The 19,859-nt window shown below is 41.7% G+C and overlaps 1 protein-coding gene across 2 annotated transcripts in view; it reads left to right on the top strand.

The window, feature by feature from the left end:
• OSBPL5 (oxysterol binding protein like 5) overlaps positions 1–19,859 on the top strand; it is a 133,652-nt gene that overhangs the window by 49,825 nt on the left and 63,968 nt on the right. The gene's annotated exons all lie outside the window — the stretch shown is intronic.

The raw sequence follows: 19,859 nt of genomic DNA, 5'->3' as shown, positions 1-19,859 counted from the left end.
AGAAGTATTTGCTCATAATTGTATAAAGAGGCAGATTTCTCTGCTAAAGATATATTACAAGATTCTTAGATTTGCTTGTATTTTTTAGTCTTGCAACAGTGACCACATATTATATGTTTATGACCGTTAGAGATCAGTTTTTGGACATTTTTAGTCTAGAACATTATGGGTCTTATTTAAGGATTACCATTTTTCTCCACTGATAAATATTTTTAGGGATCTTGTTCATACAGATAGACATTTATATATTTCTGGAGAAATCCTTTAAAGCTAATTAGTGGATCCATTGGTAGTCTAATATATATTTGGCCTCATCCTTCAACATCTGTCATTCAGGAAAAAAAAAAGGATCAAGTTGGATTTAGGGCAATCCGATGTATTGCCTCTTCTGGAAATAAGCATAATCAGAAATATCTGCCATCTACTTTTACTCACTATTAAAATAACATAGAAAGCAGATTACAACCAGCCAGTAACTGAAGTCTATGGCATCTATACAAAAACAATTCACCAATACCTTTTTTAGTGTATCCTGAACTAATAGAGGAGGGTCCCTTAAAGGGAACCTGTCAGCAGGATTGTGCACAGTAACCTACACACACTGTCAGGTCGGCGCCGTTATACTGATTAAAATGATACCTTGGTTGACCTAAATCCGTCTTTATTTTCAGTTTGTAGTTAATGAGATTCTCGTGCCCTAAGGAGGGTCTGCAGGGAGGTCATGTGGTGCTCTGATTAGATATTCATAATGCAGACTGCTGACAGGTCACTGATCCCTCACTGACCTGCCCCCTAGTTTGCATAATGAATATCTGTATATACTTTTAAAAAAAAAAAGCACTTCTGCAGGCAGATACCAGCCATGGCACCTGCTTTGCAGCAAAATCGCATGTTTTGTGGCACAATATTACATTTTTTATTTCAGGTTATTCATGTAGAGGGGAAAAAAAATTAATTTGAAAATGGCGCCCGCCATGCCTGCGCAGTAGCTGCTATCGGTGTCTGCTGCTGTGATCCGATAGCTGTTACTGCGCATGCACCGACGGCACCATCTTATTGCAGAAGAAGAAAAAATTCTTTATCCAAGATAGCGCCACCAACGCCTGCACAGTAGCAGCTCTCGGCTATCTCCGACCTGCTACTGCAGAGGCGGCGCCATCTTGGAGGAGAAATTTTCCTCTTCTTCTCCAGTAAGTTGGCGCCGTCGGTGCATGCGCAGTAACAGCTATCTGATCACAGCTGCAAACACTGATAGCTGCCCCTGCGCAGGCGCGGCGGGAGCCATTTTCAAATTATTTTTTTTTCCTCTACCTGAATAGCCTGAAAAAAAATGTACTATTGGCACACAAAACATGTGATTTTGCTGCAGAGCAGGTGCCATGGCTGGCACTTGCCTGCAGAAGCTTTTTTACACATAGTATATACAGATATTTATTATGCAAACTAGGGGGCAGGTCAGAGCACCACATACATCAACCCGCCTTAGGGCACAAGATGTTGCCATCTTACGATTGGGCAGCATTATACAGGGGAAAAAGTTAACACCCCAGAGAAGAAATTCTGTTACTGCCTCCTTAGTTGAATGGGAAATTTGCATATTTTCATTGATATGGACTAGGCTTTTTGTTGTTGTTTCATTTTTAAATATGTTTTAACATGTATGTTGTGTGCTAATAAAAATTTCCCTGTTTTTGACATTTGGAGACTTTGCGTGGTGTGCATCCTTACAGTGGTACTTTTCCTCATTTTGGCATTTGCATATTTGGACACGCTAAATTTCAAAAACCTGTATCTCAGCTCTAATCAGCACTTCAGCCCCTTTTTATTGAGCCACAGAGTTTAAAATAAAACATGTAGTGAAATATGTTCAGGATCTTCACTTTCTAGCCAGAATTGAGAGTATCAGGTCATGTACACATGTTCAGTATTTGGTCAGTATTTTACATCAGAATTAGTAAGCTAAAACCAGGAGTGGGTGATAAATGCAGAACTGATGCATATGTTTCTATAATACTTTTCTTCTGATTGTTCCGCTCCTGATTTTGGCTTACAAATACTGATGTAAAATACTGACCAAATACTGAACATGTGACCATGGCCTAAGGAGCATCTATCCCTGAGTAAGGAGTGTCATGTCCTATGTTTCACAGAAAACAAATTATTATGTGAATACTCGTTTTGTAATACCTAATTTCACCTGTGAGGACATTGCAGGGAAAATGAGCATTTGCTACAAGATTTCGCCACAGATTAAAGTTGAATTCTGAGGTTCTAACTTGTGGACCCCTTCCGATCCACTTATGGTCAAGCTACCTTTTTAACAAATAGAGATTGTCCAAAGTGAAGGACCCATCTAAAGACTGTTCTACATGCAATACTATTTCCTACAGGGACTACTAGTCAATTGGAGACCATGTCCTGGACCTTAACAGGGCAGATTCTGAAGTCAGAATGTATTAATGATTGATTAATGATAAGATACTGTTGACCACATACTGTTCGCTGTTTTCATGCCATTGTGCGTGAGTGAATGATGTCTTGTCCTGTGTAGGTAAAGGAATTTTTCCCATGAACATGTACGCTTCGTTGTAATCAGCGGCAGCTTGTCTCCCGGTGACATTTCCTATTCTCTGTGCTGTTGTGTAATCTGTAAAGTGTCCTTATCAGAATTCTCTCAGTAAATATCTGAAAGACCTCATCCTCTTGACAGAAAATTCTCCATGAAGAGAAATGTATTTTGCTGTGACGAGACTGTGGCAGGCTGTCTGGAGATTCATTATAAATTGGTGCAGACCCGACCAAAGACACAGGAAGTTCTCGGCTACAAATAGATAGGAGGTTGCGGAACACTAATGAGATGAATGTCGAGGTGTCAGAGCCGAGACTTGTCTCCCACTCCTATCCTCGGCTGTTAGCTGCGTTGTTATTGAGATGCTGAATTCCTAATAAGTTTGGAGTAATCAGAAGACCGAGGCTGGAAAGATCAAGAAAATTCAAGTATAGGCAGATCTTAAGCCCATAAAAAAAGAACATTGTGTCAAAAATCTATATATATAATCGTCTATGGTCCACTTCCGTCTGTTTTTCTGTTTGTCAGTCACGGAAATCCCACATCACTGATTGGTTGCGGCCGGCAGTCCGGCCGCGAATTGGCGCGGGATTTTAACCACGCTTCGCTAGTTGGTCACACCCGGCCGGCCGAATCCTGTGTATTCATTGCATTATTCTGAAATCTTAATAAATAAACTACATACATATTCTAGAATACCTGATGCTTTAGAATCGGGCCACCATCTAGTATATAATCGTCTAAGGGGCACCTCCGTCTGTTTGTCTGTCTGTCATGGAAATCCCGCGTCGCTGATTGGTCAGCGACAGGCACAGTCCGGCCGCGAATTCGCCCCTTCCTACTCTCTGTCAGTGCCCGCTCCATACTCCCCTCCAGTCAGTGCTCACACAGGGTTAATGGCTGCGTTACACCGCGTTATGCCGCAGTGTAATGCAGTCCGTTAGCGCTGCTATTAACCCTGTGTGACCAACTTTTTACTATTGATGCTGCCTATGCAGCATCAATAGTAAAAAGATCTAATGTTAAAAATAAGAAAAAAAATAAAAAATCATTATATACTCACCTTCCGACACCTTTCCCGCTTATCGCGACGGTCCGGGCCATGCATTGCGGTCTCGCAAGATGATGACATAGCGGTCTCGCAAGACCGCCAAGTCATCTGGGTAATTTCGCAATGCATTGCTGGGAACGGAAGCTGGCGGCTGCATCACGCGCATAGGGACAGCTTCGCTGGACGCAGGAGGGTGAGTATATAACTATTTTTTATTTTCATTCCTTTTGTAACAGGGATATGGTGCCCATAGTGCTATATAGTACTTGGGCTGTGTTATATACTGCGAGGCTGCTATATACTACGTGGGCAGTGTTATATACTGTGTGGCCTGTTATATACTGCGTGGGCAGAGTTATATACTACGTGCTACGCAGGCAATGTTAAATACTACTTGGGCTGTGTTATATACTGCGTGTATGCTATATATTACGTGCGCAGTGCTATATACTACGTGGGCTGTGTTATATACTATGTGTAAAAAGATCTAATGTTAAAAATAAGAAAAAAAATAAAAAATCATTATATACTCACCTTCTGACACCTTTCCCGCTTATCGCGACCGTCCGGGCCATGCATTGCGGTCTCGCAAGATGATGACATAGCGGTCTCGCAAGACCGCCAAGTCATCTGGGTAATTTCGCAATGCATTGCTGGGAACGGAAGCTGGCGGCTGCATCGCGCGCATAGGGACAGCTTCGCTGGATGCAGGAGGTGAGTATATAACTATTTTTTATGTTCATTCCTTTTGTAACAGGGATATGGTGCCCACAGTGCTATATAGTACTTGGGCTGTGTTATATACTGCGAGGCTGCTATATACTACGTGGGCAGTGTTATATACTGTGTGGCCTGTTATATACTGCGTGGGCAGTGTTATATACTACGTGCTATGCGGACAATGTTAAATACTACTTGGGCTGTGTTATATACTGCGTGTATGCTATATATTACGTGCGCAGTGCTATATACTACGTGGGCTGTGTTATATACTACGTGGGCAGTGTTATATACTATGTGGGCAGTGTTATATACTACGTGGGCTGTGTTATATACTACGTGGGATGTGTTATATACTACGTGGCAGTGTTATATACTACGTGCGCAGTGTTATATACTACGTGGGCTGTGTTATATACTACGTGGGCAGTGTTATATACTACGTGGCAGTGTTATATACTACGTTGCAGTGTCATACTACGTGGCTGTGTTATATACTACGTGGACAGTGTTATATGCTTCGTGAGCAGTGTTATATACTACGTGGCAGTGTTATATATTATGTGGCTGTGTTATATACTACGTGGACAGTGTTATATGCTTCGTGGGCAGTGTTATATACTACGTGTGCTGTGCTATATACTACATGGGCAGTGTTATATACTACGTGGGCTGTGCTATATATTACGTGGGCAGTGTTATATACTATGTGGCAGTGTTATATACTATGTGGCTGTGTTATATACTGCGTGCACAGTGTTATATACTGTGTGGGCTGTGTTATATACTACGTGGGCTGTGTTATATACTACGTGGCTGTTATACTACGTGGCTCCTATATACTACATGGCTGTGCTATATACTATGTGGCTGTCTGTGTTATGTGGCCTCTGCTATATGCTATGTGGCTGCTATATATATATATATATATATATATATATATATATATATATATATATATATACGCATACATACATATTCTAGAATACCTGATGCGTTAGAATTGGGCCACCATCTAGTCTAGTATACTATAAGATCTCTTTTTGCTGTTTGTGAATGGAAACATTTATTATTTACATTCAGATTCTAAAACCTGCCTGGTTCTGTGTTACAATGTATCAGTGTAGATTAGAACTGTTGAGTTAATGCCTCCAAACACAGTAGATGGCAGTCGTATGAACGATGGTTCAGCAGATCATTCAGCCCATAGCTATCTTGGACATCTCTCCCATACACAGAAGCGCTCGTTTGGCCAAGCGCTCCTTTATTTTTCTATGAGTACGCTTCCGACAAACATCTCTGCCAACCATTTATCTCCAGGAGAACATATCGATTGGCAGTCTGTCAGACATGCCCAAGCGACACCTCCACCAACAATCAGTTGGCCATGCCTCCATATACATTACAGTGTTGTCTGAACTCATAGATATTGGAGGAAGCAGCCGACATCAGTCTAATGTGTATGGGGGCACAGAGACTGTTCTGAGTTGTAGTTGTGCTTTGCTCATAGATGTTGCTAGATAACAGAGAGGGCACATGCTCTAGAGCAGTGTTTCCCAAACTCCAGTCCTCACGGACCCCACGGGTCATGTTTTGAGGATTTCCATAGTGTTGCACAGGTGAGACAATTCCTGATGCCTTGTCGATACTTCCACTACTTGAGCAATACTAAGGAAATCCTGAAAATATGACCCGTGGGGTCCGCGAGGACTGGAGTTTGGGAAACACTGCTCTAGAGCCTCCAATAGTCACCCACACTCATGATGGCTTGGGTTCTCATATCTCGTCAAGCAGTAGCATTTATAAAAATTGGCCACCTACAAAGAAGGTCCAATTTGGGACACCCCAGGGAACCCAGCTGCAAACAAACAACCCATCACGTTCCTCCGATCACATTGGCATGTCTAATCACGTAGGTGCCATGGTTGCTGTTCATCATTGGCATTTAATTAGTAAACTTCTATGATCAGAGCTGTCTCCTGGGTGAAACAGCTGGCACCCACCAGATAAGGAACTTGCTCAACACTTGATTCAGGCGAAGTTCCCCAATGATAGGCAGTGGACATGGCCATTCCATACCAGGCCCCCCACTGATGCCATTGATGCTATGCCACTACAACTAAGTGGTGACTATGCATATATGTGACTCTCTCTAAGGGAGTCACTGTTTTGTGTCTGGAGAACCTGGCACATCTGCACATTACTTGAAAGCCCATAAATGTCAATGTAAACTGTGTAATACTTTACTTCTGAGATGACACTGCAAAGAAAATGAACACCTTCTGCCAACCTGTGATTAATTTATTTAGGAAACCCCTTTCAACTTTGGGTAAAGTAGTGATGAACCCTATAAGCTGGAGTCTACTATTTGACACTGAAGCTGTGGATTTCTCTATATTATCAAAAAATCTCACCATCCCCTTTGTACGGTATGAAAAGATTAAGGTCTTTTTCTCCTAAAGACATGGAATTATAACATCAGGAAGGAATCGTCCACTTTTACTGAATATGAAAGATTATAGGATTTCCTGCCATACGATTTAACGACTCAGTAACACACTTTTCAGTGACTGACACATTGAGCAATGTGTTACAATGTATTTGAAACTCAGAGATGGTTGTGATACAATTCTCTTTTTTGTTTTAGAAATTGTACTTTTTAAATGGCAAAATGTAATGTACAATATAATGTGTTATATTTTTATATTCCCCCCCCCAAAAAAATGCAATTCCACATTCTTTTTAATTGTCTTTTTTTGGGGGGAGGAGAGTTTATTTTTACAGTTCAATAATGGCAATATAAAATTTACATGGTCTTGTTTTGATACTTTTATAAAAATGAAAAAAAAATAAAAATATATATATATATATATATATATATATATATATATATATATATATATATATATATATATATATACACTCACCGGCTACTTTATTACACCATGCTAGTAACGGGTTGGACCCCCTTTTGCCTTCAGAACTGCCTCAATTCTTCGTGGCATAGATTCAACAAGGTGCTGGAAGCATTCCTCAGAGATTTTGGTCCATATTGACATGATGGCATCACACAGTTGCCGCAGATTTGTCGGCTGCACATCCCAAAGATGCTCCATACAAGGCAGGATGGATCCATGCTTTCATGTTGTTTACGCCAAATTCTGACCCTACCATCCGAATGTCGCAGCAGAAATCGAGACTCATCAGACCAAGCAACGTTTTTCCAATCTTCTACTGTCCAATTTCGATGAGCTTGTACAAATTGTAGCCTCAGTTTCCTGTTCTTAGCTGAAAGGAGTGGTACCCGGTGTGGTCTTCTGCTGCTGTAGCCCATCTGCCTCAAAGTTCGACGCACTGTGCGTTCAGAGATGCTCTTAGGCCTACCTTGGTTGTAACGGGTGGCGATTTGAGTCACTGTTGCCTTTCTATCAGCTCGAACCAGTCTGCCCATTCTCCTCTGACCTCTGGCATCAACAAGGCATTTCCGCCCACAGAACTGCCACTCACTGGATTTTTTTTCTTTTTCGGACCATTCTCTGTAAACCCTAGAGATGGTTGTGCGTGAAAATCCCAGTAGATCAGCAGTTTCTGAAATACTCAGACCAGCCCTTCTGGCACCAACAACCATGCCACGTTCAAAGGCACTCAAATCACCTTTCTTCCCCATACTGATGCTCGGTTTGAACTGCAGGAGATTGTCTTGACCATGTCTACATGCCTAAATGCACTGAGTTGCCGCCATGTGATTGGCTGATTAGAAATTAAGTGTTAACAAGAAGTTGGACAGGTGTACCTAATAAAGTGGCCGGTGAGTGTGTATATATATATATATATATATATATATATATATATATATATATATATACACACACGCCTCCGAAACGCGTGTTGGGGCGGAGGCGTGCGCCAGGAGTGTCTCCCGTTATTGCGGTGGGTAAATAATCGTTATGTGCTCTCTTCATTTTACCATTCTTGTGGCGCTGTACCTTTGTTTATTTGTGCAATGGTTACTATGAGTGATTTATGGCCACAGCGCTTAGCATTTATAATGAGCATGATATAATATCGGTGTGAGCCCCATACTGGGAGCGATTAATGTTTGGGTATACCGCCTCATTATCCCATTACCTTGTATATAACAATATGTTTGGTTGGTGATATCCGGGTTGGGATTAGATTGTTTGACCTCCTGTCACATGCCTCTTGCCATTTTCTTTGCAGCACTATTTTAGACTTTTTCCCGTGTATTGCTTCTTCATACCTGTTGTCATTTTAAATAATAAAGTTTTTTGATGTTTTTCACTATTACACTGAATATCATCTTTTTTCGGATATATATACACACACACTGTATGTTGCCATATTTACTGAGACTGAGAGCCATAATTAATTTCCACTGGTGGACTTGACAAACAAAAAAACAAATATCAATTCTGATTTTGTTGTGTGTTTTTTTTTTTTTTTTTTTACAGTGTTCACCTTGCTAGATAAATAACATAGTTACATAGTTACATAGTTAGTAAGGCCGAAAAAAGACATTTGTCCATCCAGTTCAGCCTATATTCCATCATAATAAATCCCCAGATCTACGTCCTTCTACAGAACCTAATAATTGTATGATACAATATTGTTCTGCTCCAGGAAGACATCCAGGCCTCTCTTGAACCCCTCGACTGAGTTCGCCATCACCACCTCCTCAGGCAAGCAATTCCAGATTCTCACTGCCCTAACAGTAAAGAATCCTCTTCTATTTTGGTGGAAAAACCTTCTCTCCTCCAGACGCAAAGAATGCCCCCTTGTGCCCGTCACCTTCCTTGGTATAAACAGATCCTCAGCGAGATATTTGTATTGTCCCCTTATATACTTATACATGGTTATTAGATCGCCCCTCAGTCGTCTTTTTTCTAGACTAAATAATCCTAATTTCGCTAATCTATCTGGGTATTGTAGTTCTCCCATCCCCTTTATTAATTTTGTTGCCCTCCTTTGTACTCTCTCTAGTTCCATTATATCCTTCCTGAGCACCGGTGCCCAAATCTGGACACAGTACTCCATGTGCGGTCTAACTAGGGATTTGTACAGAGGCAGTATAATGCTCTCATCATGTGTATCCAGACCTCTTTTAATGCACCCCATGATCCTGTTTGCCTTGGCAGCTGCTGCCTGGCACTGGCTGCTCCAGGTAAGTTTATCATTAACTAGGATCCCCAAGTCCTTCTCCCTGTCAGATTTACCCAGTGGTTTCCCATTCAGTGTGTAATGGTGATATTTATTCTTTCTTCCCATGTGTATAACCTTACATTTATCATTGTTAAACCTCATCTGCCACCTTTCAGCCCAAGTTTCCAACTTATCCAGATCCATCTGTAGCAGAATACTATCTTCTCTTGTATTAACTGCTTTACATAGTTTTGTATCATCTGCAAATATCAATATTTTACTGTGTAAACCTTCTACCAGATCATTAATGAATATGTTAAAGAGAACAGGTCCCAATACCGACCCCTGATTTTTTTAATCACTCGGATTTTTACAGACACTGTAATACTAATGTTATTTATTTTTTTATTGTTTATATTTTTTCAAGTAAACAATGGGGAAAGATTTTTTGAGCTTTCAATGTTTTTGTTTATATTTTTTTAACTTTTCCTAAAACATTTTTTTAGTCCTATTCTATATATCTCATTCTATCTTCTGTATCTTTCATATATTTTTGGCCACTTATTTGTCTATATATTTTTATTTCTTTATCATACATTCCTGACCCATTTTTTGCACTATTTGTATATATTTATATTCTGATTAAATCTCTGTCTATATGTCTGCATTTTCAGTAATTCCTTTATTGAGGATGAAATGCTGAGGGTTAAAGCTTTTCTGTCGAGCTACAAACAACAATAATAAATGCCTTTCTAGATCATATCCCGGCAGCAGCGTGCAGCTCCCAGGATAAGCGCTTAATCTTTGCTTCACCGTCTACATAGTGACTTGGTGCAGTGAGACTTAGCAGGCTCGAGATTCCTATTCCTATGTCCTAATAATTGGAAGAGGAATTTAAAAAAAAAAAGAAGTGCCCACATCAGTGTCGCTGGCACTCCTATGGTTCCGCTTCATTAACTTGACAAATTACATCCACAAGCTGAAATAATGTAACCCCTCTGCCAAGTCCAGGCCCAGGGATAATGTACGTCACAGTCCATAAATCTGTATGGATTCTGCTCTCTGACCCTGTTTCCTGGATCTTCAGCTTTTAACAAATAGATGGGGGTTTTAATTAACAGGTTACAAGTCCCATGAGGTTGGCAAAGAGGGCTCCATGCAATTTCCAGATTCATACATTTAATATAGGATCGCGCCAAGCTGTAAGTAATGAATTGTTCTGTCATACTCTGGGTCTGTAAATGATAAGGAGAGCAAAGCGTAAAATCATAATAGTAAACTACACATAGTAATATCTATGGTTTTGCACCTAGAGGATTTGCTGACACAAAGCCTAACTGGAAAGTTGCAAAACCTTTGAATTGCAATAAGTTTGGCTTGGGGTTACACTAAGGAGTGAAATCTAATGGTTTTTTTGATCTTCACACCTGTACCCCTATACAGGGACCCGGAGCTGGCTATAAGCATCATTTTCAGGGTCACAACCTTTTTTACAAATTTGCTGACAGATGTTGGATTCCTCTCTCTCTATATATACAGTTGTGTGAAAAAGTGTTTGCCCCTTCCTTATTTCCTATTCTTTTGCATATTTGTCACACTTAAATGTTTCATCACCAAACAAATGTGTTATCTTTTGTCTAATATTTACAAGTAATCACAATTTGCAGTTTTTAAAGGAAGGTCTTTATTATTAAGGGGAAAAGAAATCCAATCCTATAGGGCCCTGTGTGAAAAAGTGATTGCCACCCCCTTAAAACATAAAATAAATTTGGTCTATCACATCTTTGGGAAGCGGAGTTCAAATTTTCTAGCCACACAAGCATGTTTACTGCCACACCTGTTTTCAATCAAGAAATCACTTAAATAGGAACAGCCTGATAAAAGGAAGTAGATTAAAAGTTCCTCAAAACTTAAACATCATGCCACGATCCAAAGAAATTCTGGAACAAATGAAAAACAAAGTCTGGAAAAAGTTGTAAAGCCATTTCTAAAGCTTTGGGACTCCAGCGAACCACAGTGAAAGACATTATCCACAAATGGCGAAAACATGGAATAGTGGTGAACCTTCCCAGGAGTGGTCGAAAATTACCACAAGAGCGCAGCAACAACTCATCCAAGAGGTCACAAAAGACCCCACAACAACATCCAAAGAACTGCAGGCCTCACTTGCCTCAGTTAAGTTCAGTGTTCATGACTCTACCATAAAAAAAGAGACTGGTCAAAAATGGCCTGCATGGCAGAGTTCCAAGACAAAAACCACTGCAGAGCAATAAGAACATAAAGGATTGTCTAAGTTTTGTGAGAAAACATCTTGATGATCCCTAAGACTTTCGGGAGAATACTCTGTGGACTGATGAAACAAAAGTTAAACTTTTTGGAAGGTGTATGTCCCATTACATCTGGTGTACAAGTGACACAGCATTTTAGAAAAAGAACATCATACCAACAGTAAAATATGGTGGTGGTAGTGTGATGGTCTGGGGCTGTTTTGCTGCTTCCGGATCTGGAAGACTTGCTGTGGTACATGGAACCATGAATTCTGCTGTCTACCAAAAAATCCTGAAGGAGAATGTCCGGCCATCTGTTTGTGACCTCAAGTTGAAGCGCACTTGGGTTATGCAGCAGGACAATGATCCAAAGCAAACACCAGCAAGTCCAGATTTGAATGGCTTAAGAAAACAAATTTAAGATTTTGGAGTGGCCTAGTCAAAGTCATGACCTTAATCTGATTGAGATGCTGCGGCATGAACTTAAAAAGGGGGCTCATGCTCGGAAACCTATAATGTGGCTGAATTATAACAATTCTGCAGAGATGAGTGGCGAAAATTCCTCCAGAGTGTTGTAAAAGACTCATTGCCAGTTATCGCAAACGCTTGATTGCAGTTGTGGCTGCTAAGGGCGGCCCAACCAGTTATTAGGTTTAGGGGCAATCACTTTTTCACACTGGGCCCTGTAGGTTTGGATTTCTTTTTCCCTTAATATTAAACCAAATTAATAAAATTAAAGACCTTAATTTATAAACTGCATTTTGTGATTACTTGTGTTATCTTTGTTCAATATTTACATTTGTTTGCTGATCTGAAACATTTAAGTGTGACAAACATGCAAAAGAATAGGAAACCAGGAAGGGGGCTGTGAGGGGTTGACTCACTCCGCTGCTTCACAAAGGTAGACACAGGAACAGTCCTAGTAGAAATTCACCTGCTGGTTTATTTTAGACAGCGTAAACCTTCGCATGGTTCATGAAAACAAACAAAGCCTTTCTGGCAAAAAGGTAAAACAAAGGTAAAGTCTCTCAGAGTCCTGCAGGCTGCACTGCAGGTAATGCACACAGCTCCTTAGCTCCTACGGGAGCCACGTGGGAGTTCCACCTCTCTCCCAACACCCCCCCGACTGAACCACAGATCCAGATATATATCACATGTACTAGTCATGTGAGCATGACATCACTGCAGGTCCTGCAGGGGAAAGGAGTACGGTGAGCACCCTCCCATCCGCACTGCGGGTGCTCACATAAAACCGACCCATTAAACTCTGTACCAGCCCCTCAGCACCTAGTGTGCTGGAAACACAAAAACACTCCAGTTTCACATCACTGACCACCGCATGGGCAGTGACACGTACCTCCATTTCTCCACAAAGCCAGTGACTGTCACAGGGAAAACACTTTTTCACACCACTGTGTGTGGCTGTATGTATGTATAATACATATATATATATATATATGTGTGTGTGTGAAACGTAGTCAGATGGTCCATGGTCACAGAAGGCAAAGTTCTCCCAAAGCTGTAGAAAGAAGGCCAGTGGGAATCAAGCTGCCTGAGCTTACATTATTGCTCAGGCAGTGAGCAATGGTAAAATGGTCTCTTAATTATTCTAAGTTGGTTAAACTTTGCTGCTCAGTGACATTTCAAGAGACTAAGAATCAGGGATTGTGTACACCCTAGAGGTACACCCAGAGGTCCCAAAAGGAGGTTAGTATTGATGAGCAGGAGGATATTGTTGAGAAGTTGATTGGCAGGATTGGCAGATAGAGGTCTTGGAGCAATGATGGGTAGCAATCATACATATTGTATATCTGATGCAACATACAAATATGGATTGCATGTATGATACTGACCAGAAGATGGAGTCATTATGACCCCATAATGTATAGTCAAAACAAAAGTTGCTTAGCTAATGACATAACTACTGATTTGGTTTGTGAATACTTCAGTTTTTCCTACATGAATCATATTCATTATTTCAGAATGTTTATTGAATATATATATATATGCATAACATATATATATATATATATATAATGAACTTATAATAATTGAAAAAATGAATATCTATGGCAAAACTAGAGTTGCCTATGTGCCACTATAGGCCGCTATGTTTGTCCAGGGTACTAAGTGAGGCCAGTGAAGAAGTAGTCACAATTTGAAGAAAAGTTGATGTCTTAAACAGCTCGAGTTCAGATACATAAAAATTACAAGGGCAGGGCTGTCATGCCACACACTGAGCAATAATTCTAATCTACCATTTATTATTTTATCATCCACTGATGATTCCAATAGGATGAAACGCGTTGGATTACAGACATTATAGCCTTGACCAGGACATAGGGGCAGAGGAGTTTCTATAGAGTAAGTTTGCCAAATGTGTTTGTGAGGGAACTAATCTTTTTTAGGACGCTAGTCTCTAATAGCAGCTATGGTCTCGATGTCCAACATCCGTTTAAGAGCACTAAAGTTAACTATCCTTTTTAGCATGCTCTGTTGGTATACTTGGGGTTGGTATGAGGCTTAGTGTATATTAGTTGGGACATGAAAATAGGAAGCCTTAGGGCTGTGTATGATAATAAAACTGGTACTGGTCCCCTTAAACTGAGGAAACTGCCCATATATACTTGCCATATACATGTGTTGCTTCTTGTGCTTAGATGCTACAAACTTCACCCTGGAGTTTGAGATTTTAATGTTTCAATTGTTTGGTGCACTTTATATCCACTATATTGGTTTCAAATGTTTATAATAAAAGTTAAGTATTAAAATGCTCCACATTCTGTTTTTCCCTGTCCAGATACATAATATGGACTGGTCAGTTTAATGGGGGCCAAATAATGGTATGGGGTAATTTTGTATGGTTTGAGGGCCTTTTACTTTCAAAATCTCAATGCTCCTAAAGTTTCGCATGACAGTGACCACAGGCACAAAGTGCAAGGAATTAATTGCAAAGAGTCCTAACTTCAAACCAATAGAACATTTTTGGATTTGATTGGAACATCAATTTTAAGACCTTGTCATTCATCATCAGGGTCTCCCTAGTGGGTCACAGATGATTTCCAATGTTAGGAAAAAAGTCGAGTGTCAGAATCCAACAGGGGTCAGTCAAGAGGACAGCACAACACACACACACAGCGGGATGGAAAAATGGAGAAGGCCCTAACATTAGGGAACGAGGGATGGGGCACCTCCTAACACAGCCTGTGCCTATCCCTAAGCTCCCCTAATGCCTAGGCAGGTCCTTCCCCCCCACCGCCGTCACATGCCTAGTCCATAGCTGTAACCTCACTAAATCCTGGATAGTGCACTTGCAGCGCCCCCACCGCCGCAGGGCCGAGGGGTACCCGGTACCAGGCCTCTGAGTCTCTACTCTGGGGTTGTCACGGTGGTTAGGCCCGGTCCGTGACCCTGCCGTGGGGCCCACAGCAAATAGAAATGATGTGGTGATGATGATAGTGGTGCAGTGCAGTAAATAACGAGGACACCAGGTTGCAGTCTCTTTACCTTACTGAAGATCTCTGAGTCCTCAGTCCGAAATACGGTTCACCAGGCTGCGCAAGTCCGGCCGGTCCAATGGCACCTCCAGAGTTCTCTTAACAGGTGGAAATCTGTGCCTTCCTTCTAGCGCTATGTGTTGCGGTCCTTCCCTGCTGTGCTTACGGAAAGTCCCCACAACTGTTGTGTCTGTTTCTTAAGTTCCCTCACAACTCGATTAGATGATGTTCTGCTAATCCTCCGTCCCTCCCTGATGTTACGGTTGGGACGGCACCCGTTTGACGGGTAGGCTCGGAGCTCTTCCGGGACCCTAGAGTCGCCCCTCTCCACAAGTTGCCCCCCAAGACTGCATAGGTGATTTAGGTGAGACAGCCCGCCTTAGACTGACTGTCCTGCCGCTGTTTAGAGTATTGCTTGAAGCTGAATATTGTAATACTCCCTCGGCGTTCCGGCCGCCGGCTGTGCGCCTCAGTAGGATGTTGCCTCGGTCTTACAGCACGACTCCTACTGGTATTCTCCTTGTTGCTTTGATCTCGTTTCTCACTCAGCACAATCTATCTCGCTTCTAATCCTTTCTTGGGCACCGCCGCTATCCTGAGCAGGCACGGTCCCGTTACATTCGCTCAAGTTGCCAAGCCTCTGTCAGGATCCCACCCCTGACAGAGACCCTACTGAATCTTCCCCCACAACACCCTCTGCCACAAGGTGTTGCCTGGTTCTAACCCAGTCAGCTTTCTCATCTAACTTCCTGCCTGACCCCCAGTTTACCCACAATGGTGGGGAGTGGCCTAGTGAATAGAACCCTTAGCTCCCCCTGGAGGCCCGACTGTGAAATGTATTGGTGTCTGTGATACCTGGTCAGATGAACTCTTTCAGTGCCATCAGACGTACCATAGTTCCCCTTAGTGGCGGAGCCACAGTACTGCAACGACCAGGACTCTGGGGCGCTGCACACTGGCCTGCAAGGACACTAGCCTCACCACTGCAGATGGTACAAACACAGGGGAGAGTGACAAGCACGAGACAGACAAGGTAAATAAACTACAAAAATTTAGCTCAGCTTCTGCTGCAAGCTCCACACATCAGAGGATATGGATCCAGGAACTAAAGCAGCTTATACACTGCTGGCACCAGAGAACTCCCAAATACAAGGCTGGTCTTCAAAGAAAAACTCTATTACCAATAGTCAGCTGATGCATCATGTGGCTATTTAAAGGATGGTGGGAGTGGTCACCACCAACATCAGCTGTCCAGCAACACAGCACCTGCCAGAAAGGAAACTGACATTAACCCTTGCTGTCACGAAAGCAAAAAACAAAGTTTAAATTAAAGCAGAGCCAGAGCTGTCACGAATCCAAAAATGAATAGTGACAATGAGTTTAAAGTAGAAATGTGCTTGTTCTAGCGCTTTTGGTACTGTCTCTTTTATTGGATTCTCTTATTTTACCTTTTTAACTAAGAAATGAGTTCTGCGCACTGTGTTAATACGAGCTGACAGCGCCTGATACAAACTCATTCTTCTAATATTGAAATTCACCGGTTATACCCATTGTACCCCAACCAGGGAGACCCAGATGAAGAGGCACAATACAGAATTGTGCTAGGCGTTTTTGCACAGCTCAGTAGCCGAGCAAAGACGTGTACTGTACATCTGCACTCCTCTCTATTACCCTAACAGTGTTTCACTAGGGAGCTGATCCCTTATCTTTTTCATCTTTTGCATAGAGTGTTATTCACCAGTGGATCCAGAAGAGGCTACTCCACTGGATAGAGATACCTGGAGGAGCGGTGCGGTTGACATACATTTGAGTGGTAGACACAGTTTTTTCTGTAGATTTTGTGGGTTCTCCTGCTGCTACTTGATATCATTCATCTGCAGGATTCTGTAGATTTGTTTAGATGAGACATTTCTGGCTGTTTGCTGAGGTGTTAAGTTGTTGATGTGTTAAATTGCCGCTGTCTCTCGGTCTCTGAAGATCTAAGACTTGCCTGTACAGGGATCCATCTCCCAATGGTGCAATTACGGCTTGTTACATTTCTCTGTATTCCAGAATATATAATTGTATCATTTATTCTACTGCTCTGACTGATGAAGCTTACATTATAACCACTGGAGATTATGGGTTACGACTCCCTAAACTCCCATGTGTCACGCTCTCCCTGGACAGTCCTCTTATTTCCAGTATCTCTAGTACTTCTGGCCCTCCGGTACCTGCAGGGGACAACTCATCAGGAACATTAGGGCATAGCGACGACATTGCAGAGAGACCCTCTATAAGACAACAGCAGCTATCACTATGGCTAACCTATCCGTCCCAGCCATTATGGGCTCTGTATCATGACTTAATTGTGTCAGATCTGGCATACTTTACATAAGGGAATTTATTGAGAACATCTGAGGGGTTACCTCTGCAGCCTGTGCATGGACATGGATTTCTGCTTGCATGATTAAGATGAAAGGAACATTTGCAGAAAGCTGTGTGACTCTGTTCTACAAACGTCTCCTACGTCACAGTCTCCAGTGCCAATACCAATGTGTGATAATTAATTAATATGGCATCCGTCTTGTTCCACCTCCTCCTAGGTTTTTGCAGGATGCTGCTCCCCGGCCCTGTGTCTCACATCCCCCTGTAGCCATTTACTGGGCCAGTGCACCGAGCGGCTATTAGTTCAACCTCACTGACTATGTAGGTTACGTGTTTCTATGTAACAGAACCTGTCTAGAACAGATTGACATAATGGCTCTCTGAGTGCAGTGTTATGTAACCACCTCCTGACAGGTAGTACCATAAATGACAATGGTGGTGCGGTGGACTGGCCAAATTAATGTTACATTGTTTTTCTTTAAGCAAAAGGAAATAGAAAGCTGCATTGTGTAAATATAAGAAACTCGAACTATAATGACTGGAGCAAGTGACTAGAAATTGCTTTGTAATATTCACTGTGTACCTGCAGTCCTATGCAAAATCATAGATACTACATTGAGAGGTCACCTGGAGTTTACACTAGACAACTTATCTCACTCCTGACTTGAAACGCTTATGTCCACTTCACAAAGTGGTTCTGCAGCAGCTGAGATGCCTATCTATCTATCTGTAGCCTCAAAGGAAGGCAGCACTATACAAATCAGATATAACAAACAGGTGCACACCTCAGGATACCCAGAATCCTCCAGATACATACAGAGAAAATGGCAGCACTACAGACGTGAAATAGTGAAAAAAAAAACTGTGGTTTTTACTCACCCATGTATGTGCAATGTTTTGGCTCTTCAAAGTATGTGACTTTCACAAGCCATGAAACTCTATTTATGTATTATCTATCTATCTATCTATCTATCTATCTATCTATCTATCTATCTATCTATCTATCTATCCATCCATCCATGTTATATACACACATACAGTGGGTACAGAAAGTATTCAGACCCCTTTAAATTTTTCACTCTTTGTTTCATTGAGCCATTTGGTAAATTCAAAAAAAGTTCATTTTTTTTCATTAATGTACACTCTGCACCCCATCTTGACTGAAAAAAAACAGAAATGTAGAAATGTTTGCATATTTATTAAAAAAGAAAAACTGAAATATCACATGGTCTTAAGTATTCATACCCTTTGCTCAGACACTCATATTTAAGTTACATGCTGTCCATTTCCTTGTGATCCTCGTTGAGATGGTTCTACTCCATCATTGGAGTCCAGCTGTGTTTAATTAAACTGATAGGACTTCATTTGTAAGGCGCACACCTGCCTATATAAGACCTCACAGCTCACAGTGCATGTCAGACCAAATGAGAATCATGAGGTCAAAGGAACTGGCCAAGGAGCTCAGAGACAGAATTGTGGCAAGGCACAGATCTGGCCAAGGTTACAACAGAATTTCTGCAGTGCTCAAGGTTCCTAAGAGCACAGTGGCCTCCATAATCCTTAAATGGAAGAAGTTTGGGACCACCAGAAGTCTTCCTAGACTTGGCAGTCCAAACAAACTGAGCAATCATGGGAGAAGAGCCTTGGTGATAGAGGTAAAGAAGAACCCCAAGATCACCGTGGCTGAGCTCCAGAGATGCAGTAGGGAGATGACAGAAAGTTCCACAAAGTCAACTATCACTGCAGCCCTCCACCAGTCAGGCCTTTATGGCAGAGTGGCCCGACGGAAGCCTCTCCTCAGTGCAAGACATATGAAAGTCTGCATAGAGTTTGGTAAAAAACATATGAAGGACTCCCAGACTATGAGAAATAAGAGTCTCTGGTCTGATGAGACAATAATAGACTTTTTTGGTGATAATTCTAAGTGGTATGTGTGGAGAAAACCAAAACTATTTAGAATTGAGAGCCCTCAGTCCATTATCAGGCGTAGACCTGAGTAGTCTCGAAAGCCTGCAATTTGTTACCATCTTTTCAGTTAGCCATTAAAAGGTATCAACCACTGATGACTCTCAATTCTACATATTTTTCTATCTACTGGCTAACACGGTACCAAGAGATATCTCTTTCCTGTGGTGAAAACCAGGCACTGCTCATCACCTGGCCAATACAATCCCATTCCCAACAGTGAAACATGGTGGTGGCAGCATCATGCTATGGGGGTGTTTTTC

Source organism: Ranitomeya variabilis, chromosome 2 (assembly GCF_051348905.1).
Source record: "Ranitomeya variabilis isolate aRanVar5 chromosome 2, aRanVar5.hap1, whole genome shotgun sequence".
Taxonomy (NCBI): Eukaryota; Metazoa; Chordata; class Amphibia; order Anura; family Dendrobatidae; genus Ranitomeya; species Ranitomeya variabilis.
The sequence above is the reverse complement of the archived record's forward strand: the minus strand, read 5'-3'. Positions and strand labels throughout refer to the sequence as shown.